Source organism: Eublepharis macularius, chromosome 7 (genome assembly GCF_028583425.1).
Source record: "Eublepharis macularius isolate TG4126 chromosome 7, MPM_Emac_v1.0, whole genome shotgun sequence".
Taxonomy (NCBI): Eukaryota; Metazoa; Chordata; class Lepidosauria; order Squamata; family Eublepharidae; genus Eublepharis; species Eublepharis macularius.
In genome coordinates this window covers 54585550-54606325 of record NC_072796.1, presented here as the reverse complement: position 1 = coordinate 54606325, position 20776 = coordinate 54585550, and the positions used below count along the sequence as shown (strand labels likewise).

The window sequence follows — 20776 nt, the reverse complement described above, 5'->3', positions numbered from 1 at the left end:
GAGAGCACTCCTGCGCTTTGCTGCAGGCCAGTTTGGGTCCCAAAGGGGCACTCCTGCATCTGTGTGGTGACATCACTGGAAAATGACATCATTGTGCAGCCATGGAACTGCACATGCTATGCGCACATGAGTAAACCATCAAGAGGGGACCAAGGAGGCAAGAGCCAGGTCTCCCATCTTTCTGCTGGGAGAGTGAGGGGACCTGACATCCCTACTCCATACAGACCTCCATACAGGCTTTAAATGCAGCTGATACAGTTCAAATTGGAAAATCTTGGCATGTGGTGAAGGGGATTCTGCCCCTCTCTTGCCCTTTGTTGGTTTTATATGAGCCAGATTTAGGTAGGCGATGCTACTGCTTTCATGGGAAAATAGCCTCCTGTTTGGGACAACTTGGTGAAAACTCCTTTCCCTCTTATCAGAAGGCTGTGGCGGGCTGATTCTGGAGACTTGGTGGGGCCTGATCCAAGGGCTTCAGTATCTTGGCCGGAGCTACAAAATAGCCAGATGCCATTGTAGAAGGGGTGAGGTGGGGGCAGCACACACACAATGTCCCTTTGAGTTTCTCTGCAAACTGGAAAAAGTATCATCTTCTGCTTTTGTAGCTTGTGTTTGCTGCAGACAATGGAGCAGACTGTTCTGCTTGTTATAGCTTGTCTTTGCATGGTTTTCAAATGGACAATCATACTTAGACACGTTTGTCCACACATTCATGTCTTCAGCCTAGTATTCCATAAAACAGAGATCATCTAAGAAACACTAATATTGCATGTTGGTTAAAAGAAAGCATAATTGAATTAAACATGGATAATTTCAAAAAGGCATACATTTAGTAAGCCATAGTTTCTCACTTACCTATCCTCTCTCCATCCTTTCCACCTAACCACCTTTTAATTTTATAAAACTGCAAGAAAGCTAACAAGCTATCATTAAAACAAATGGCACAAGGTAAAAGTGCAAAAAAACACCAGAAAACAACAGCATATGAGCTGACAAGCTCCCAAGAAGGAGCCGAAATAGATGATAACAAAAATAGCAGCAGAAAAAAATGTTCATCTAGCCAGCAAAGGCACTACTTTTGAAGCGGCACCACCTTTAAAGAGCAAGGTGCATTTCCTTTGGAAGTGAGTTCTGCAGTATCAGTACCAACACTGAGAAGGCCCTGTAACAATCTATTGTATTTTCAATACTGGACACACATGAAAGAGGGCCCCCAAATAATATCTTAATGTGCTGCTGATAGATTTGTATGGGTATAGATGATGTTTTAAATATCCTGAGTCTGGGCTTTAAAGGATTAGCCAATGCAGTGTCATAATAATGGCATAATATGAGCCCTTCTGCTTATTCCTGTTAACAATCTGCCTGCTGTATTCTGAACTAGCTGTAGTTTATGGTTGCTTTTTAAAGGCGGGACAATGTAGAATATCTTGCAGTAGTCCATTCTTGATGTGGTGGCATGAATGACTGTAGATAGGTTTAGAGATGTGAAATAATTTTAAAAATTAAATCTTGAAAGAAAAAAAATCCTTTTTTTAACAAAAAGAAATTTTGTTGGTGGGGGAATTTAAATATATTCATTACTTTTATTATTAGATCTAAATTTATTGTACTGCTTTAACAGCATCATTTATACAGTCGTTTAGCATGAAAAATTTATTTTTACATCAGAAGCAGAAGAAGAAAGCTAAGTTGTCAGAATCATTTTTAAACATTCTAACAACTGCCCTGTTCAGTGATATTGTTCCATGTTTTATTTCAAATGATGTATGCACAGCTATAGAAAATGTACAGGCCATGTTCCATAATGATAGGTGCTCTCCTGCTGTTTGATTGCCCAGTGGATTTGGCAGTGATGGACACTGCAGGTGTTTAAATTTTTTGGAACATCTTGTGGCTACATGAATGAGCAGGGAGTAGTTCCAGTCTGCATGACAGCTGAACAACGTTATATCTTTAATACTTTATATTGGCTATAATGTAGCAGAGCAAATAGCTGTGAGTGAGATACTTCTCATGCAGCATTGAACATATCTTTTCCTAGGCATGTGATAGCTTGGCATTGCATATTTAACTGTAGACTAGTTTTTTTTCTGTCTCTTCACAACTCAAGATGTTTATGCATTTCAGCCGAGGTGGCACTTATTTTACTAGGTCACATTGCAGAAAACAGCTTGAAAAGTTGCTTTCATATGTCAAAATAATGGAAAACTGATTTTGAGGGCATTATGATCGAGACTTTCCCTCTCTTTTTAATGATACGGAATAGTAATGGCCTGTGGTTTCATTTATTCTTGGGAAAGTGTAATTGCAAAAATTAACTTGTCATACACCACAGCTCAGCAAAGTTACTTTCCTCTAAGTCTGTGGTCACAGTATGTTTTTTTGCAATTCAGCATCTGGCTCTGTGGGGTACTGATGGCTTCTATGAAGAAAAGTACCAGGGTGAGCAATTAAATGTAAAATGACAGCATAAAATATGATCATTATAGTTATACAAAAGACACATTTATGAATTTTGCAGATAACTGTCATTTTTTCTTTCTTGTATTTGCTCTTGCTTTGTTAGCTTAATATTTCTTGTACAATCCATTTTTTCTTCTAAAAAGTGAACAATGCCATTTTAATTATCTTGACACTTGTTTATGTCTCTCTTATTTGTCAGATTTGAAGGCTAATAATACCTCTTTCACTTTGTTCTGACACAATACTTTCAACTAATTCAAAAATCAAGGCCTTTTAAAAATATACACAAAGGTTGTGTGACGAGGCTAGCAGTTCTTATGGAAATCAGTTTATGTTTATTGGATAATTTGCAGCACCTGGAGGAAGGAATGCAATCTCCTAAGCTATCAAGCAGTGTTTTGAAGCGTCTCTTCGTAAGGTTAAGCTGAATGTTTTGGCACTGAGGAGAGTGGGTTGTTGATTATATGGCATTACACCAAAACAGTACAGGAAGGAAAAACCCTATATCATCTATTTTGATATTTGCATTTCTCTGAAAAGGCACTGATCCTGGTGGGTTTTAAGAATGTCATTACATGGAGGAAGGCAATGGCAAAGCACCTCCGCTTTCCCTTTCCCGGAACACTCTGTGGAAGGGGTTGCTATGAGGTGCTTGTGACTCGACGGCACATCCTTCTTCTTCTTAGATAATAACTGTTGTGTTCATTGCTGTTACCTAGATCCTCTATGTTAGGAGCTGCACAGCTCAGACCAGGAATCCTGAACATCATGTACTGATTCCCTACTTCTGTCATCTCCAGGATGGCAGGTCAGAAAAGGAAAATGCAAGTTATTTCAGCTAAGGCACTAGTACTAGGAATTCTCCAGTACTCCAGGCCCATCTCGTTTTCAGCATTGCAAGTAGTAGTGATAAAAAAGCATATCTAGTGTGCAGAATGCATTTTCATCACTACAGTTAGTTCTCTGCATATCTGGGATTAAAGGGAAGGGCTCCCAGCTACAGGATGTGACTTCCAAGCTGATAAGCCACACAATCTCTTGTTTGAGAAACAATCCAGCCTGACTCCCTTTACAACTTGTTAATTCACTGTAATCAAGGAATTTTGGTTTCACAAAGGCAGGCTATTTAGTAAGACCTGGGCCCTTCTATTTGTAATGAAGGGGAGTACAAACGAACATTTATTGAGTGGTGTCAGTGGTAGCTGGGGACATGTGGACTGTTTCATAACTGAAGCTTTCCAGGTGTTCACAAAATAGAAACAATAAAATAATGCAGTATAATCAATAAAAAGGCTAAAATTAATTGGAATCACATTTCCAATAATTGTATCCAATAATCATAATAAACAACCAAAAATATAACAGCAGCATTACCAATATATAAGTGAGTGTGACATTTAATACAGCAGGTAAAATGTTGATTATCAGTGAATTCCTAAATACTTAAAACTTCCACACACCAGGGTTGCCAACTATGGATTGGGAAATTCCTGGAGACTGGAGGGCAGAGCCTGGGGAGGGTGGGATATGGGGAGAGAAGGAACCTCAGCAGAGTATAATGCCATGGAAAACACACTCCAAAGCACCCATTTTCTCCTGGGGAACTGATATGGCCTGGAAATCAGTTATAATGTCTGGAGATCTCTGGATCTAGGCTTCCCAGTTTCCTACTGGTGGCAGGCAATCTCCCGGGAGTTTGCTCCATTGTCCACTGATTGCTGGCAATCAGCGGGAGGTAGTAAAGCCTCCACTGACTAGCAGAAAGAATGCAAATATTTATATTTTTGTTATTCTTTTAATTGGCAGGAATGCAATCCTCCTTTCCATTGTAAGGGTTTGTTATGTGCCTACTTTTTCCCTTGTCTGTATCATAGACTTTAAAAATTGTGGGGTCAATTTGACGCGAAATCCATTTCCGTGGGGTTATTACATTTTATTCTATTTATTTATTTATTTATTTATTAGTCTGGTCTTCCTGCAAGTGTGGATTCTCAACATCTAAATACGTATAATAAAAACATATAATAAAACATTGGTAGCAATCATATAATACTACACTAAAAAACCTGCACTAAAAGCATCCAAGGCGGCTCACATTGCACCCCACATCTCAAAACATCCTCAAGGTTCACGGGGCAGGGTAGCTAAGATTTAATAAATATAAGGTTGGGGCATATCTCCCCTCCCCACTAGGAGGGGCAGCTTGGGAGATTCATCTGCTTCAACTACCTTAAGCCTGGTGGAACATCTCCATCTTTCAGGTTCGGCAAAATGCTAACATCTTGCTGAGACCGGGCCTCGACAGACGGAGAGTTCCACCAGGTAGGTGCCAGGATTGAAAAAGCCCTGGCCCTGGTTGGGGCAAGGCGAACCTCCCTGGGGCCGGGGATGACCAGTACCTGTCTGCTGATCGGAGTAGCCTCCGGGGAGTATAGGGCAAAAGATGTCCCTTTAGGTATGTCGGTCCCAGTCTTCTAAGGGCCTTGAAGGTCAAAACCAAAACTTTGAACCTGACCCGGAACTCCACTGGAAGCCAGTGCAGCTGGTGCAGAACAGGTTAATATGTGACCGGAACAGAGTTCCAGTTGAAACACGCGCCACAGCATTTTGGACCAGTTGTAACTTCCAGAACACGCACAAGGGCAGCGTAGAGTGAGTTACAGTAATCCAGCCTGGAGGTGATAGTTGCATGGATCACTGCCACTAGGTCACAGGCTGACAGGTAGGGGGCAAGCTGCCTGGCAAAGGTAAAAGAATGCAGGCCTAGGAACTGCCCTAACCTGGGCCTCCATTGACAAGGAGGCATTCAAGATTACACCCAGACTCCTTTATGTCAGCACCGGCTTGTGGCACCCCACCAAGGGCTGTGAGCCAGATCCCCAAACCAGGACCTTAATCTTTGCAGGGTTCAACTTCAGTTGATTCTGTTTTAACCACCTAGTTATAGCCTCTAGAGCCCTGGATAGATTATCTGGAGCAGATTTCGGTTGGCTGTCCATCAACAGATAAAGTTGGGTGTATATGGACTGGGAATATATTGAAGAAACAGGTTGCAGTTCATCTCTGAAAACCAAGTTTAGCCTTCTCATTTCGGAAGCAAGGTCAAAGCACTCCATTCCCAAAGACCTAGTGGTTGCAGCAAAGCCACTTAGTTTAGATAGCCCTTTCCTGTAGTCAAGCAGATTCACACCTTTCACAACAGATTCACAACAGGAACAAATATTAAAACAACTTATTCCACAGTAGTTATTCAAGGATGTGACACAAATGGTGGCCACCCGGTGGCGGGCACCCCTCACCCAGTGGTAGGTGGTTGTCACATGGTGGTGGGCAGGGCTCAATTCGAGGGGCCGGCAGAGGAACGCAGTTCCGGCAGTTCCCCAAAGAGGTCACGTCAGGTGGCCCCGCCCACCTGACTCTCAGCCATTTTGGGCCCGTTTCAGCCTGGATTGGGCCCGAAACGGCCCAGATCGGGCCTCTGATGGGTGGTGGATCACTCTCCCACTCAGCAGTGGTCTGATCCTGACCATTTTGGGCCATTTTCAGCCCCTTTTTGCCATTTTGGGCCCAATTTCATCCCTGAATGGCCAGGATTGGGTCCAAAACAGCCAGGATAGGTGATGTCAGGGGGTGTGGTATATGCAAATCAATTATGCAAATGACACACTTCCGGTGATGGCAAGGGGTGGCACATATGCTAATGAGTTATGCTAATGAGTTCCTCCAGCTCTTTTTCTATGAAATGACCCCTGGTGGTGGGTATCCCTCATCTGGCAGTAGGCAGTGGTCACCTGCTGGCAGCAGCAGTTGCTGGGCACAGCAATTGGTGGGCAACATTGCAAACCACCAGGACTTTGCCCACTACTGGTGGGCAACTGTTATTCCTAGCCTTATGCTTAAAAAATGGTGCAGTCAGTTTGACTGCAATAATGTTTTGTGGGGTTTTGATGTTTTATTTTTCTATTCTACCTGTGTCACTTTTTATCTCATTTTTTGTTATATGTTGTTCCACACTGCACTGGTGGCGGTGGCCATCACCCAGTGGCGGGCGCCCCTCACACGGTGGCAGGTGGTGGTTGCCCGGAGGCAAGTGCCCATTACCCAGTTTCAAAATTGTGACAAAAAGGCTCACTTTGTTAAAAATAAACAGTTTTACAGATTCCCAACTGTGTCTTTTGCTTTTAAAATAGTAGGGTCAATCTGACTCCATTGATGTTTCTGTGGAGTTTTGATGTTTTTAATGAGAGGTCTTTTTCACTCTGATTATGAATTTTACTCTTGTTTGTCCTGCATTGATGAAGAAAGTTATTCTTGAGGCCTGATTTTTTTTCTTAGTAGCTAATGCCATGATTGAGAGAGGTATCAGGTTTGCTTTATTTTTTGCTGTAATAGGGGGCCAGTTTTACCCATATTCCATGGTTGAGTTGTTGTTGTTGTTTTTCTCTTGGGAGGGTTAAATTAATACTGCTGAGATCTCCTGTAAAGCTGTAAGCAATTCTGCAGCTGCATTCTGCACCAATTAAAGCTTCTAAACTTTCTTCAAAGCCTAATGCATTTCAGTAATCTAATCCGAATGTGATTAGAGCACTGATAATTGTGGCAAGTCACATTTTTCAAGAAGCTGGTTAAAGGCACTACATGCTATAGATGACACTTGAATGTCCATCTGTAGGCGTGGATGTAACAGGACCTTCTTTTGAGGAGGAATACCACAGCACTTGAGTCTTGTCCAGAGTGAGCTTCAGTTATGGGCTCTGATAATATCACTGCCTTATCTGATTTTTCTGAAAAGAAGAAATGGAATTGTGCATTGAGAGACATTGATGACATTTTACCTCCAGACAACCTGCATGATTTTCATGAATAGAGTGGAACAGAGCCCTATAAAACGATGCAGCACAAGGGCTGGTGGTCAAATTGTGATTCCCCCAGTAGGTGCTTCAGGTGCACATATGCTAAATTTGGAATGATACAAAGAAGATTAGCATGGCCCTTTGGGTACTAGTTAGATTGGAATGGAAACAACCAGTCAGAGTCTATTATCTCCAATACTTATCTCCCATAAAGCTGGCTTATAACAAGACAGAGCACTGGTCTATTATGTTCAGTATCATTCTCATTGAAAGCAGATCTCCAGAGTCTATAGTTGATGTTTTTCACATCACCATTTAACTGAGCCTTTTAACTGGAAATGCTGGGGATTGAACTGGGGCATTCTGCATGCAAAGCAGATGCAATGTCACTGAGCCATGGCCCTACACCATCTCAGCCAGCCACTTTAGAAAGCTATCATAATCAGTGGTATTGAAGTCTATAGAGAGGTTTTGGCTGATGAACAGAATCTCTCCCATCTCAGTTAAATTTCTTTTGGTGGCCATATAATCATGCTGAGCAACATGCATATGCATCATTTTCCCACCTGAAGAGTTTTACTACAAATCCAGTCCTCACCTGAAATCTGGGGAAATAAGGGAATGGTAATTTTGTCTTTGCCATGTGATCAGCTGATACAGAGGATTGGTTTCCTAGATGGGTCACGTCGCCCATCATAAGTTAGCCCTTAGTAACTGGTATGTATATTTATCCTTAAGCTTCCAGCTATCAGACTCTGAATGCCACTGTCTGAGCAACTCGTCTACCCTTACTGATTTGTGGAGCGTTACCAATGTATTTGGCAGTCTAGAGTCATGAAATGGGAGTGGGGTTGGTCATGATTTCAGCAAAAAGTTGATGTTGGTTCCATATAGATCCAAGTATTGGATCCAAGTACAGGCTTGGATACAATACAGTTCAACCTTTAAAGGAAAAAATACTGGGAACTGCATTGTTAAATATCTTTTATTGCATTTATTTATCTGTTTTATTCCCCTCTTCTACCAGGAGTGCAGGGTAATGTAAATGTTTCTCCTTCTTGCCCTCTTTTATTTTATAGCCACCTCAGTGCTGAGTGATAGTGCGTTGGATCCCTTAGAAAATATCCAATGCATTTACTTATTTCCATTTCCCCCCTCTTGTGGCAGCCCTTTACCTCCTCCCTCATGTTGGGCCGATTCCACATTACCTTATCTCCCGCTTTTCTTGTGCAATGATTGCACTGTCCCTTATGGCGCATTTCTCACTTGGTTGTCCACATCACCCTTCTAAAAGCGGCTCTCTCGCGCAAAAGGACGATATATCGATGCGCAGTTATCTTGATTTAATGAAGACATGTTCCCTCCCTTGATGGTCATTGGTCAATTTTAAGGCCAGCCTCAGATTTGGTCATTCATTGGTTCCCCGTGGAGGCGGCAAAATTTGAACATCCTTTAATTTGGACTCCTGGTGATTTCTGCCTCTGTGGGAGTGTTTCTTGGTGTTTCGATGTTATAACGACACCTTTAGTATTTACTGAGGCTGTAGAGGCAGATTGTCCCTATTACCACAGGATAATTAACGGCCAGCGTGAAGCGTGAAATATCCGTGGGAAAGGGGGTTCTGTAAGGATGCCCTGCAGCAGGATGCCAGAGCTGAGCTTCATAATATGTTTGCAAACTTGGGAGCAATGAAAAGATCGGCAGCACATTCCGTGTTGTCCATCACCAGAGAATTGATTTCGCTGACCCGTGAATGAATAAATATTCATGGTTTAACGATCAAAGTTACTACTGTGCTATTAGAGTTCTAGGCGGTACCTGAAAATGAAAGCAATATAATGAGATGTCGACCTATCGACACCGTAATTTTTTTTTTTTTTAAAAAGGGTAGGACAAGGGCGGGGCGGAAAGTTGATCCTTAATTTGGAGGCGGGTCAGGAGAGGATTTGAAATCAACGGGGGGAAGTTCTTAGTCGAAAGAAAAAAAACGGTGACAGAAGCGCAATGGGCTGGGGCGACGCAATGACGATTTAATGGCGACTTCAAAGACGACGCATGTGAACCAATCAGGGAATGGCGCGGCAGAGGTGAAAAAATGATGCGAAATCAAAGGTGGTGTGGATTCGGCCTTGCTCTTGGTGATCCTCTGTTCCCCAAGGGCATCATTTCATTGGACAGCTTGGGAGACTTCAGCTGGAGGAGGCAGGGAAGTTGTGCTTGCATGCACAGAATTTATAAGGGTTCTACCCGAGTGGCCATAGTGTCGAGAGAGACATACAGCTAAACACAAATTTAAACCTTAGAGTGCAATCCTAAGAACACTTTTCTTGGAGTAAGACTTTTTGAATAATTTGGGACTTGCTTTTGTGTAAACCTGCTTAATAAAGAAAAACTACTTTAAATAGATAAGAATCTCCGGGTCCATCCTTGTGGCTGTCTACTTGTGTTGAGACTTTTTGAATATATAAGATGATCGTTTCCCAGTGGGATTTCGTAGTATATTTAAACAAATATGGGACAAATATGTCCTTCCTAGTTCATTGTTCTTACTTACAAATAAGAGCTAATTTTGAGCAATTTTGTGTCTGGGAATGTGAAATGGGAAACAGGCAAAGAATTAGAGTTAATATAAAAAAGGTGGAGAGAGGGTTTAGTGAAAATTGTCAAGAGAAAGCATACAGAAAATGTATCAATGAACAGAAAAGATTGTGCTTTTGTGATGGCCTTCTGGTGTCCTGTCCCCCAAGGAGAGGGCAATTCACAAACAAATTATTGCTTTTCTGTATAGGAAAAGCAGTATCTTCAGTGCCCTTTAACAAGCTCTTCTTGCCTGCTTATCTCTGATTCTAGATCTAAATTGGTGGGTGGAGGCTGAGGGCAATTTCCAATCTACATAATTTTAGGGATGGAAGTAATATATCACATCACCACTGTTATGTGAGGGGTCTGATAATGTTATTTCTTGCGAGCTGATAAGGAATAGTTTCTGCAGACCCAAAACTGGGGAGGATGAATATATATAACTTGATCTTTTGTAACATCTACAGAACATCCAACTGTTACAAAATGAAAAAGGGTGATGCTTGTGTTTGTGTGTCTTCTTTGGAAATGATGTAGAATTGTGATGAGAAGAATGGACCTCTTATTTTTCTACCTGTGCTCATAATATTAGGCATGGAGTGTTGGAGTTATTGGCACCAGGAGTTTTTAGTATAGTATAGAGTATCGGATTACTTGATTCATATGCCACACTCCTTGGGGAGCTAGTTAAGTGCTGTACAATCATGTTGGATTTTTTTGGCTGCTTCCATGAGACTTCCTTTTTTTTGAGGAGTGTGTGTGTGTGTGTGATCAGCTCTGAAAGAGCAGGAGACTAGAATTTACTAGTGACCAGTTCAATCAGTTTACATAAATGCAATATTAAAACAAAGGTTCTGCTCTTCCATCATAAGAAGAGCCACACTGGATCAGACCAGTGGTCCATCTAGACTAACATCCTGTCTTTCACAAGTCACCATAACTAGTAGGCATTGATAGGCCTATCCTCCACAAATCTGTCTAATCCCCTTTTAAAGGTGTCAATGCCTGTGGCCATCACTACATCTTCTGGCAGTGAATTTGTATAAAGGTATTTTTTTTGGTCTATGCTGAATCTACTGCTCATCAGCTACTGTCCTGGAGTTCTAGCATTTGGGGATAAGGAGAAAGAGTTTTCTCTGTTCACTCTCACTGCCCCATGCATGATTTTATAAACCTCTGTCATGTTGCCCCTTAGTTGTTTCTTTACTAAACTTAAAAGTCCCAGACTCTTCAGCCTTTCCACACAGCAAAGCTGCTTCCAACCCGCTAATCATTTTGATTGCTCTCTTCTGTACTTTTTTTAGCTCTGCCGTGTCCATTTTGAGATACGGTGACCAGAACTACACACAGTATTCCAAGTGATCTATACAAAGGGGCATTATAATATTGGCCATTTTATTTTCAATCCCTTTCGTAATAAACTCTAGCACAGAGTTTGTCTTTTTCACTGCTTGCGACTCGAGTCGACACTATATACTTGTTCGCTTTTTCACAAAATTCCAAAGGTTAGTGAGGCAGGACTTCACTTTGCAGAAGCCATGCTGATTTTCTCTCAGCAGCCTTTGTTTCTCTGTTTGACTAATAATTCTATGATTGATTACAGTTTCTACTAATGTGCCTGGGGCAGATATTAATCTAACCAGCCTGTAATTTCCTGGTTACTGTTGGGACCACTTTTTAAAAATATGAGTTAGTACAGGGGTTCCCAACCTTTTTGGGCCTGTGGGCACCTTTGGAATCCTGGCAGAGGGTGGTGGGCACAAGCAAAAATGGTAGCCAGAAGAGGCAAAGCCAGCCACAATATGGTTGCTGGAAGAGGAACAGCCAGCTACAAAACCTCACACTCACTAATATTTAATAATTTATTTAAAGTATTTACATCCTTTACTTTGTATACAAGGCCTGAACAATAGTGCTACAAGGCCAATTTTGATTTCATTTCAGTAATTTTTTTTTCCGAATCTCAGAACCAAGTGGGTAGCTCTTTGACAAGGTGCTATGTTGTGTCTCAAAGTGTCTTTCAATGTTGTGATTTTGGGGGATTGCAACAGCAGAAGAACACAACAAACATACATATTTTTCTTTTGAGTCCTTGGGTCAGTCACAGCTCTTCCAGAGCTCTCAGCCCCACCCACCTCACAAGGTGATTGCTAATAATAACAACATACTTTGTAGACCGCTCTGAGTGGGTGTTAAGTTGTCCTGAAGGGCAGTATAAATCGAATGTTATTATTATATTATTTTTTAAAAGTATCTTTATTCCCACTTTATTCCCACTTGTAATCGAAAAAGTGGGTCCTGGGTTTCTTACTGGATCCTCCGCTCATTTTGACAACTATAGAAAATAGAAAAATATTATACATGCAGTACCTTGCCTTGCTCCAATGCAGGAGCCTTCACACACTACTTTTAGCCAACACGTTACTTCTAAGACACTCTGAATTTAATTGAACATACTCCAAAACCAGTATGCATAAAAATGCTGTGTTCATCGGCGGTCTTCCTGTGCAGTCCCACATGGGACTGCGCACGCGCAGGCCTGCCGATCTCGGAGATTTTTATACCTCTGAGCCACTAGGGGGCGCCCCAGCCTCCCAGCGCGCATGCGCGGCCGTCTTTTCCCGCTGAAAACGGCTCCTAAGAGGCTGGGCGCCCCCGACGTCCCCTCAGTTCCTCTTTTGCCGCCGACTGAAGAGGTTCTTGTTAGCTCTGCTTTGGTACTTCGCTGGAAGGAAAATGTCGGATACTGCGCTATTCAAACGTTGTGCGACCTGTGACCGTAAAATGACCAAGTCTGATGGTCATTCGGAGTGCCTCTACTGCCTTGGCGAGTCACACAATCCGCAGGTCTGTAAACACTGCCGTACCTTCACCCCGAAGGCCAGGGCAGAACGTTCGGGAAGACTCCAAGCTTATTTGTGGCGGCGCGCTATGGCTGCGACCGACCCTTCTACTCAGGGCAAGTCACCCACGCCCGAGAGAGCTTCTACCCCTGCTCCGAAGCCTTCCAAGAAGTCGCCCCGTTCTCCGACGCCCAGCCACCCGAGTCCGAAACGGATGGTTCGGACCACGTCAGCACCGACGATCCCGACTTCTTCGGATCCGACCTCGGAGTCGAGGCCAGCATTGGAACCTTCGGGCTCAAAAGCTGCAACCTCTTCGAAGAGAGGGGGTTCATTAGTCCCATCGGAACTGAGGACATCCCACAGCGGCTCGGTGTCGGACCGTCCGCTAGCCTCGGACCCGACTCCTCCTTCTATCTCAGAAAAGAAGAAGAAGAAGAAGAGGAAACACCTGTCATCCAAGTCTGACAAACAAGTCTTGGAGAGTGTGATTGCCCCTCAACGGGTACAGCAGGAACAACTCCTCGGACCCAACTCCCGTGGTTCCGGAGATGCGGCTTCCCCAAAGAGAACGCCGGTGTCTACCAGGTCTCGAGAATCTGATGTTATTATGGTGGATAGACCTCCGACTCCTTCAGGGGTGCCTCGTTCACCTTCCCGTGGTTCCTGGTCTTCGCGGTCTTCCCGTTCTGACAGAGGTCGTTCCTCTAAACGCTCTGACAGATACAGTCCTTATTCGATCCGTCGTTATCGGGAGGATTCCTTCAGTTCCGACCGGGAACCGAGTCGCCGCTCACGCTCTCCCTTCTTACGGGCTGCATCAGTGGAGGGTTCCAGGCGGACCCCGAGGTATTATGACACCGAATATGATGAGTACCTGACCTGTGATAAATATGACTCGCCATCGGAGTCGCCTGACGGAACCATTGGCCCATCGGAGGAAGCTTCGCCTACGGAAGATTTCCGCGCTTACAATGAGTTGTTACAGAGGATGGCGAAGGCACTTGAAATTGACGTGGTCTCCTCGGAACCACGTTCAAAAGACAAGATTCTGAAGCACATGTATTCAGGGTCGACTCCAACTATTGCCTTTCCCATGATTGAAGGTTTTGTGGAGTTGCTCTCGGGGCTTAATCTGAAACCTGCCTCGACCCCGGCAACCAACAAGAAGGTTGAAAACCTTTATAGAGTTAAGGATGAACAGTGTCCTTTCTTATCCGCGCATCCTCCCCCTTCTTCTTTGGTTACAGAAGATATGCAGGCAAAACCTAAGCAAGGATCCCTATCCGTCCCGTCCGATAAGGACAGTAGAAAAGTTGATTCTTTGGCCAGAAAGGTCTACTCATCTTCTGCTTTTGGCATTAAGTTAGCCAATTATGCCGCTATGATGTCTGCCTACCAACTTCTTCTTTGGACGAAAGTGGCTACGTTTCTCCCTCAATTGCCTGAAGATCAGCGAATCTTCCTCCGAGTTATCCAAGAGGAAGCTGTTCAGTTATCACGACACCAAATTACGGTTAGTCGAAATATGGCTGACTCATCTGCTAGGGCACTATTGTCCTCTCTCGTGCTGCGGAGGTTTGCCTGGCTGAGGACCACGGCTTTACCTATGGAGACGCGTGCCAAGGTAGAAGACCTACCCTTTGAGGGTCAGAACCTGTTCTCGGACAAGACGGACGAGTACTTGTCAAAGAAACGTAAAGACAGGCTTACTGCGCGTTCGTATGGCGTAACACAACAACAGCCTGGTCGTCCGCAATTCAAGCCGTATCCCAGGTATCGTCAACACCGATATCAACCCTATTATGGCTACGGTTCCCAACGGCAGCAGCAATATAGCCCACAACCCTCGTTCCAGAGAAAGAAACAAGGGCACAAGACCCGACATAACACCCCTCAGCATCAAGCCAAGGAGTCGGGACTTACTCAGAAGCAATTCTGACAATTACAGGGTCCTGAACCCTTTTTTGGGGACAGGCTGTTTACCTTTTTTGATGAGTGGTGTGAAATCACATCAGATGTTTGGGTTTTGGACATAGTTAAATTTGGATATAAAGTTGAATTTGTTCATTACCCTAGTCTCTCGCTCCCTGTTTTCTCCTCGTTGTCACCCCAGCCTGGGGTGGTCTCGGAGTTATCTGCCTTACTTTTGAAAGGGGCTATCGAGGAAGTTCCTTCTACCCCCTCCTCCCTGGGGTTCTACTCTAACCTTTTCGTAGTAGACAAAAAGGATAGGGGTCTTCGCCCCATTTTGGATCTCCGAAAGTTGAATAAATTCATCAGGGTTCGGAGATTCAAGATGACCACACTACAGATGGTGCTGTCCTTATTGCCTCCGAGTTCCTGGTTTGGGGTACTGGATTTAAAGGACGCGTACTTTCATATTTCTATATTTCCTGAACATAGGAAATTTCTTCGTTTTATTTATGGCACTCAAGTGGTCCAATACCGCATCCTCCCATTTGGGTTATCCACAGCCCCTAGAGTGTTCACTAAGTGTGTGGCAGTGGTAATCGCCTACCTCAGAACACAGGGTTGCTGTATTTTTCCATACTTAGATGATTGGCTCATAGTTGGGCAATTTGCAGATGATGTTTCGCGCCAGGTTACTATTACTCTGACTGCCTTCTTAAGGTTGGGGCTATTTGTGAATTTGAAGGAATCGTCGCTCACCCCTACCAAGGTTATTCAATTTATTGGTGCCATCATAGATGGGAACCAAAATGCTGGTTTCTTGCCCCCAGACAGGGCGAGTAAACTGAAGGCCCTTATTAGAAAATTCAAGGGATGTAGGTTTCAACCTGCCAGGCTTGTTCAAGTCCTTTTGGGCTATATGGCTGCTACTACGGCAGTGGTACCCTTAGCAAGGTTACGTATGAGACCGCTTCAGGGGTGGTTCTCTAGAACTTTTAGTCCAGACAGGGACTCTCAACGCAAAAAATTGAGTATCCCTCGTGCAGTTCTGTCTTCTTTAGACTGGTGGTTACATGACTCTAACCTTTTTGAGGGGGTAGGCTTTGGGTACAGGCAGCCTGACCTTAAAATTACTACTGATGCTTCTAACTTGGGATGGGGCGCCCATTGCCTAGGGTCCTATGCCCACGGGCTGTGGGATGACTCTGAGTGTGAGGAGCACATCAATCTCCTTGAATTGAGGGCGGTTTATTACGCCTTGGTTTCTTTTTCTGAGATGGCATGCAACAAGACTGTTCAGATTTTGACTGACAACACCACAACCATGTTTTATTTGAATAAACAGGGGGGTACATTATCTAGGCCCCTATGCGAGGAGGCTGTGAAGATTTGGGAGTGGGCGATAGTTCACTCGGTTTGGCTAATAGCTGTTCATATCCCAGGGAAGGCGAATGTTACCGCTGATCATCTTAGTAGGCTGGCAGCGGACACGCATGAGTGGTCCCTTCACGTTAAATATTTACATCCTATTTTTACAGACTGGGGGACCCCAGAGTTAGACCTCTTCGCCTCGGAAGAGAACTACAAGATTCCCCAGTATTGTTCCAGAGGAGGCGTCGGCATCGAGTCTCTTGGGGACGCTTTTCAGTTGAGTTGGTCAGGTCCCCTTCTCTACATGTTCCCCCCGGTTCCCCTGTTGACCAGGGTAATATCCAAGATCCAGATGGACAAAGCGTCAGCAATCCTGATCGCCCCGTATTGGCCGAGGCAACCATGGTTCCATGCCCTTATGAGACTGCACAATCGGATGCGTCATCTCCCGGACTGTCCAGATCTCCTGTCGTTTCGAGGAGTGCTTCATCACAAAGTACATTCACTCAGACTGACGGCATGGTTGATCCTCCAGGACTAGGGTTTTCGGCGGAGGTGATGAACGTCCTCCAAAATGCCCGTCGGTTGTCCACCAGACAGTCCTACTCTCTGAAATGGAACGAATTTTCTGTTTGGTGTAGGGACAGAGGGGTTGACCCTTCAGCTTCGTCCCTCATTGAGGTTTTGGATTTTCTTTGGGGTCTTAAGCAATCTGGATTGGCTAATTCTTCCGTTAAGGTGTACTTGGCCGCTATTTCGGCTTTCCACCCTCCTATTGACCGAAAGACTGTTTTTTCCCATTACACTTCTAAACTGTTTTTGAAGGGACTTAATAATTTGTTTCCCCCAATTAGGGTATTGGTTCCCCAGTGGTCGCTGCCGTTAGTGCTTACGCGACTCCTTTCTAGGCCTTTTGAACCGTTGGCATCTTGCCCCTTGAATTTTTTATCCTTCAAGGTAGCCTTCTTAGTGGCTATTACGTCTGCTAGACGGATGGGTGAGTTAGCTGCCCTCTCCTGTGACCCTCCTTTTCTGAGTATTCATCAGGATAAGGTGGTCCTTCGTACTAAGATTGAGTTCCTACCTAAAGTGGTCTCGAAATTTCATTTGGCACAGGAGATCTCGTTGCCTGTTTTCTTTAAAGAGTTTACCTCGGAAGCAGAGAGGTCTCTTCATACATTAGATGTACGGAGAGCTCTCCTTTTCTATTTAGATAGGGTTAGACCTTTCTGGAAAGATTCTCACCTTTTTGTTTGTTTTGCGGGCCCCAAGAAGGGAAGGGGGGCTAACTCTCAGACCCTGGCCCATTGGATGGTACAGGCTATTTTGTTAAGTTACAAGGGTGCTAACCTGCCTTGTCCTTTGGAGGTTCATGCTCACTCCACCAGGTCTCAGGCGTCCTCGGCTGCCCTCCTGAGAGGTGTTCCGTTGCAAGATATCTGCAAAGCGGCGACTTGGGCGTCTGCTGACACGTTCGTGAAACATTATGCGTTGGACGTCTTGGACAGGAAAGAGACTGCAGTGGGTACAGCGGTCCTACAATCAATATTCCTGTCATGATCCCTCTACACCTACCACCCAGGTATTTGGCTATGTAATCTCCCATGTGGGACTGCACAGGAAGACCGCCGATGAAAAACAGTGTTTCATACCTGTAACTGTTGTTCATCTAGGTCTTCCGTGCAGTAACACATACCCTCCCTCCTTCCCCGCTAATTCTCTTGGTATTTACTTTGCAATCGGCGGCGGAAGAGGATCTGAGGGGACGTCGGGGGCGCCCCGCCTCTTAGGAGCCGTTTTTGGCGGGAAAAGACGGCCGCGCATGCGCGCTGGGAGGCTGGGGCGCCCCCTAGTGGCTCAGAGCTATAAAAATCTCCGAGATCGGCAGGTGCGTGTGCGCAGTCCCATGTGTTACTGCACGGAAGACCTAGATGAACAACAGTTACAGGTATGAAACACTGTTTTTCCTTGGTAACAGAAAGCTTTCAGTTATTTGCAGAGCAATCCTAAGCAGAGTTACTCCAGACAAATTCCATTGAAGTCATTAGGCTTATATTGGAGTAACTCTGTTTAGGATTGCACTGTAAATGACATTGAAACTCCATGGGTGGAGGCAGTATACTTCAGTGCAGACATTTGCAAGTATTTTCTTGTACGTCACTCTGAAAATTAAGCACGGGATTGGATACAGCCATTTTTTCTGCAGGTAAGAAAGGAAGGAGAAAATTGACTGTATGTGTGTGATATTTCCCTACTTGAAGATTAGCAGAGTGCACCTAATGAAGACTGTATATTGCAAAGGCTTTTTTTTTTGATCCTGAAAGAAAACAAATGTAAGCAGGTCTTACTGGGTTGTCTAATGATCCTGAGCCATAAATTTTCTAAGCATGTGGGCATGCACGTGCACACACATACACACACATGTACACATGCTGCTCTCTTTGGAAATATTTTTGAGAAATGTTGACACATCTGCTCTGCACCCCTCCACTCCTCTTTTTTTAATCCAAATGTAGAAGCTGAACACACTTGTACTTACCAAAGATCATTAATGAACTCTAATGACAACAGTCATACACAAAACACACAGATCCTGAAGCACTTAGCTATAGCTGAGCCCTATTAAAATTAACTGAATATACATCAATAATCATGACCAAATCTCATTATTTTGCTGAAATTGCATTCTGACATTACCCTTCTTGAATCATGGTGGAAGACTGAGGAAACAGAATGTTAGAGAAGAATGCCCGTCATCTAGTCCAGCAGTGCTCTTTTGTTATTAGACTTTTAAACTATGTATAACCCATACTCAAAATATCTCACTTAAAATAAAGATGAACAAAATATTAAAGCACCACAAAAGACAACATAATCTTTATCAGCACAAAGCCCATCGATTTGCAAAGTTGATTGTAATAAGAATAGTGTTAATTTGCATGTAAATCCAAAGAGTATTGCAAGTAGACTTTCTTTCTTTACAGAAAAACGCTCCCCTTTTCCCCTTCAATAATAACCTGATGTCAAGAGTTTCAGGTGAGTCTGTAGTAGAAGATCAAGATTTGAGTCCAGTAACACCTTAGAACCAACTACATTTCCAAGGTATGAGCTTTAAATGTGACAAAGGGAACTCTGGCTGGCTTTTGGGGGTGGGGGGGAAGCAGGGCTGTCCCCCCAAGTCTGGCACATTACTTCTTCCTTGAGCACTGTTACTTGGGAGGAAAGGACCCTGGCTGGCTTGGGGGTGCTGATGGTGGAAGAATGGTTTTACTTTGACTGCTTTCCTCCTTGGGCGGTTGCAGCACAGACAAGAACTGAGTGGGAATAGCTTTCCTTTTTGCTGCATGTGCTGGCCATGTTCTTCTCCATCCAGGCTGCAGCAGTGACACTTGGAGCAGCAGGTTTGGAGTGGGAAAAGGGGCTTTTCTGTCCCCCCCCTCTTGCAGGCTGAGCAAGGATGATCAGTTCTAAGGCCTAGGATAGTAGCTTACTTCAGGCAAATAAGATCCTCTTGCTACAGCTGCAGACATTCAAGCAGAATGAGCCCTACTCAGCACAAACCCCGCCTGACTACACCCACTTCCTGCAAAGTCTCAGTGGACACACAGAAAGGTGTCCATGGATCCCCTTGCACCAATGGGCTATGTTTCCCCATTCCTTTTGATCTAATCCACTTGAAAGTTGGAGATTTTAGTGGACAGGCAGGACTAGGTTTACTGCAATTTTGCTGTCATTTGCTTGAAAAATAGCTGCTCCAGCTCTATGGAAAACTTCCTCATGGGGAATAATGGATTCAAAACATTCCAGAATTCCTCAAAACAAAACCAAACACACAACTAGTTCTGACTACTGAAACGGTACTAGGGACCCAAATAATCTGGCATACTGGTGTGACGGGCTGCACTTTTTAAAAGTTTAGAAGTGCTGTACAAACAGTGCCATTTAAGTTGTTTAAGTTAAAAAAAAGGGGGAGGACTCATAACTGGTATTTATGCCATTCCAGAAATCTGAATCCAAAAAATGCTGATTTTTTTTCAGGTTCACATCCCTAGTCATCCTCGTCTTAGTAGATTTATTGTTATTAGCCATAGGTCATCACAAGATAAGAAAAACATGCTTCATCTAAAAACTGTTACATTCAGCATCATAGTTAGAAAAATTAAACTGTACAAGGAATCATACTGATCATAAGGATATCCCATTTAGAGAAGCTTTGGATGTGATCTTCCTCGCTGCTAAGGCAAACTGTGAAACTCTATAGGATACATGACTGTCGCTGTCCGCTAACAGGAACACGATTTTCTCAGTTTCTGAGTATGTGGCTGTGGCAGGTAAAATTCCAGCCAGAAATTTAATTCAGGCTGCATTACATAGCGGGCAGTATAATAAATAATGAGGAAGGTTCTCCACTGCAGACTCCACAAATACAAACTGATATTTATGCCATTCTGGAAATCTGAATCCAAAAAAATATTGATTTTTTTTCAGGTTCACATCCCTGGTCTTCACTCCTCTAAAGCAACATTTCAGAGAGAGGAAAATAAGGATAGCTGTCACTGAAGTAACTAACATATTGTAGTGTGCATGAAGAGAAAAATCAGCACCTAGGTTTTTTTTTAAAGAAAACCTCTAAATGCCAGAATGTTTTAAAAGAATACTTCAAGTAACCTGTTGGTTGATTAATTCTGGATACTAATATTGCACTGTCTCAAAATGAGTTGGTGTTTTCGCTAGGCCTGCGATTAACCT

The 20776-nt window shown here is 43.7% G+C and overlaps 1 protein-coding gene and 1 pseudogene across 1 annotated transcript in view; both read left to right on the top strand.

Annotated features, from left to right (window-relative positions):
- The window catches only part of ZNF407 (zinc finger protein 407), a 527028-nt gene that overhangs the window by 109918 nt on the left and 396334 nt on the right, over positions 1–20776 (top strand). The gene's annotated exons all lie outside the window — the stretch shown is intronic.
- Positions 7402–7461, top strand: LOC129334143 (U6 spliceosomal RNA; annotated as a pseudogene).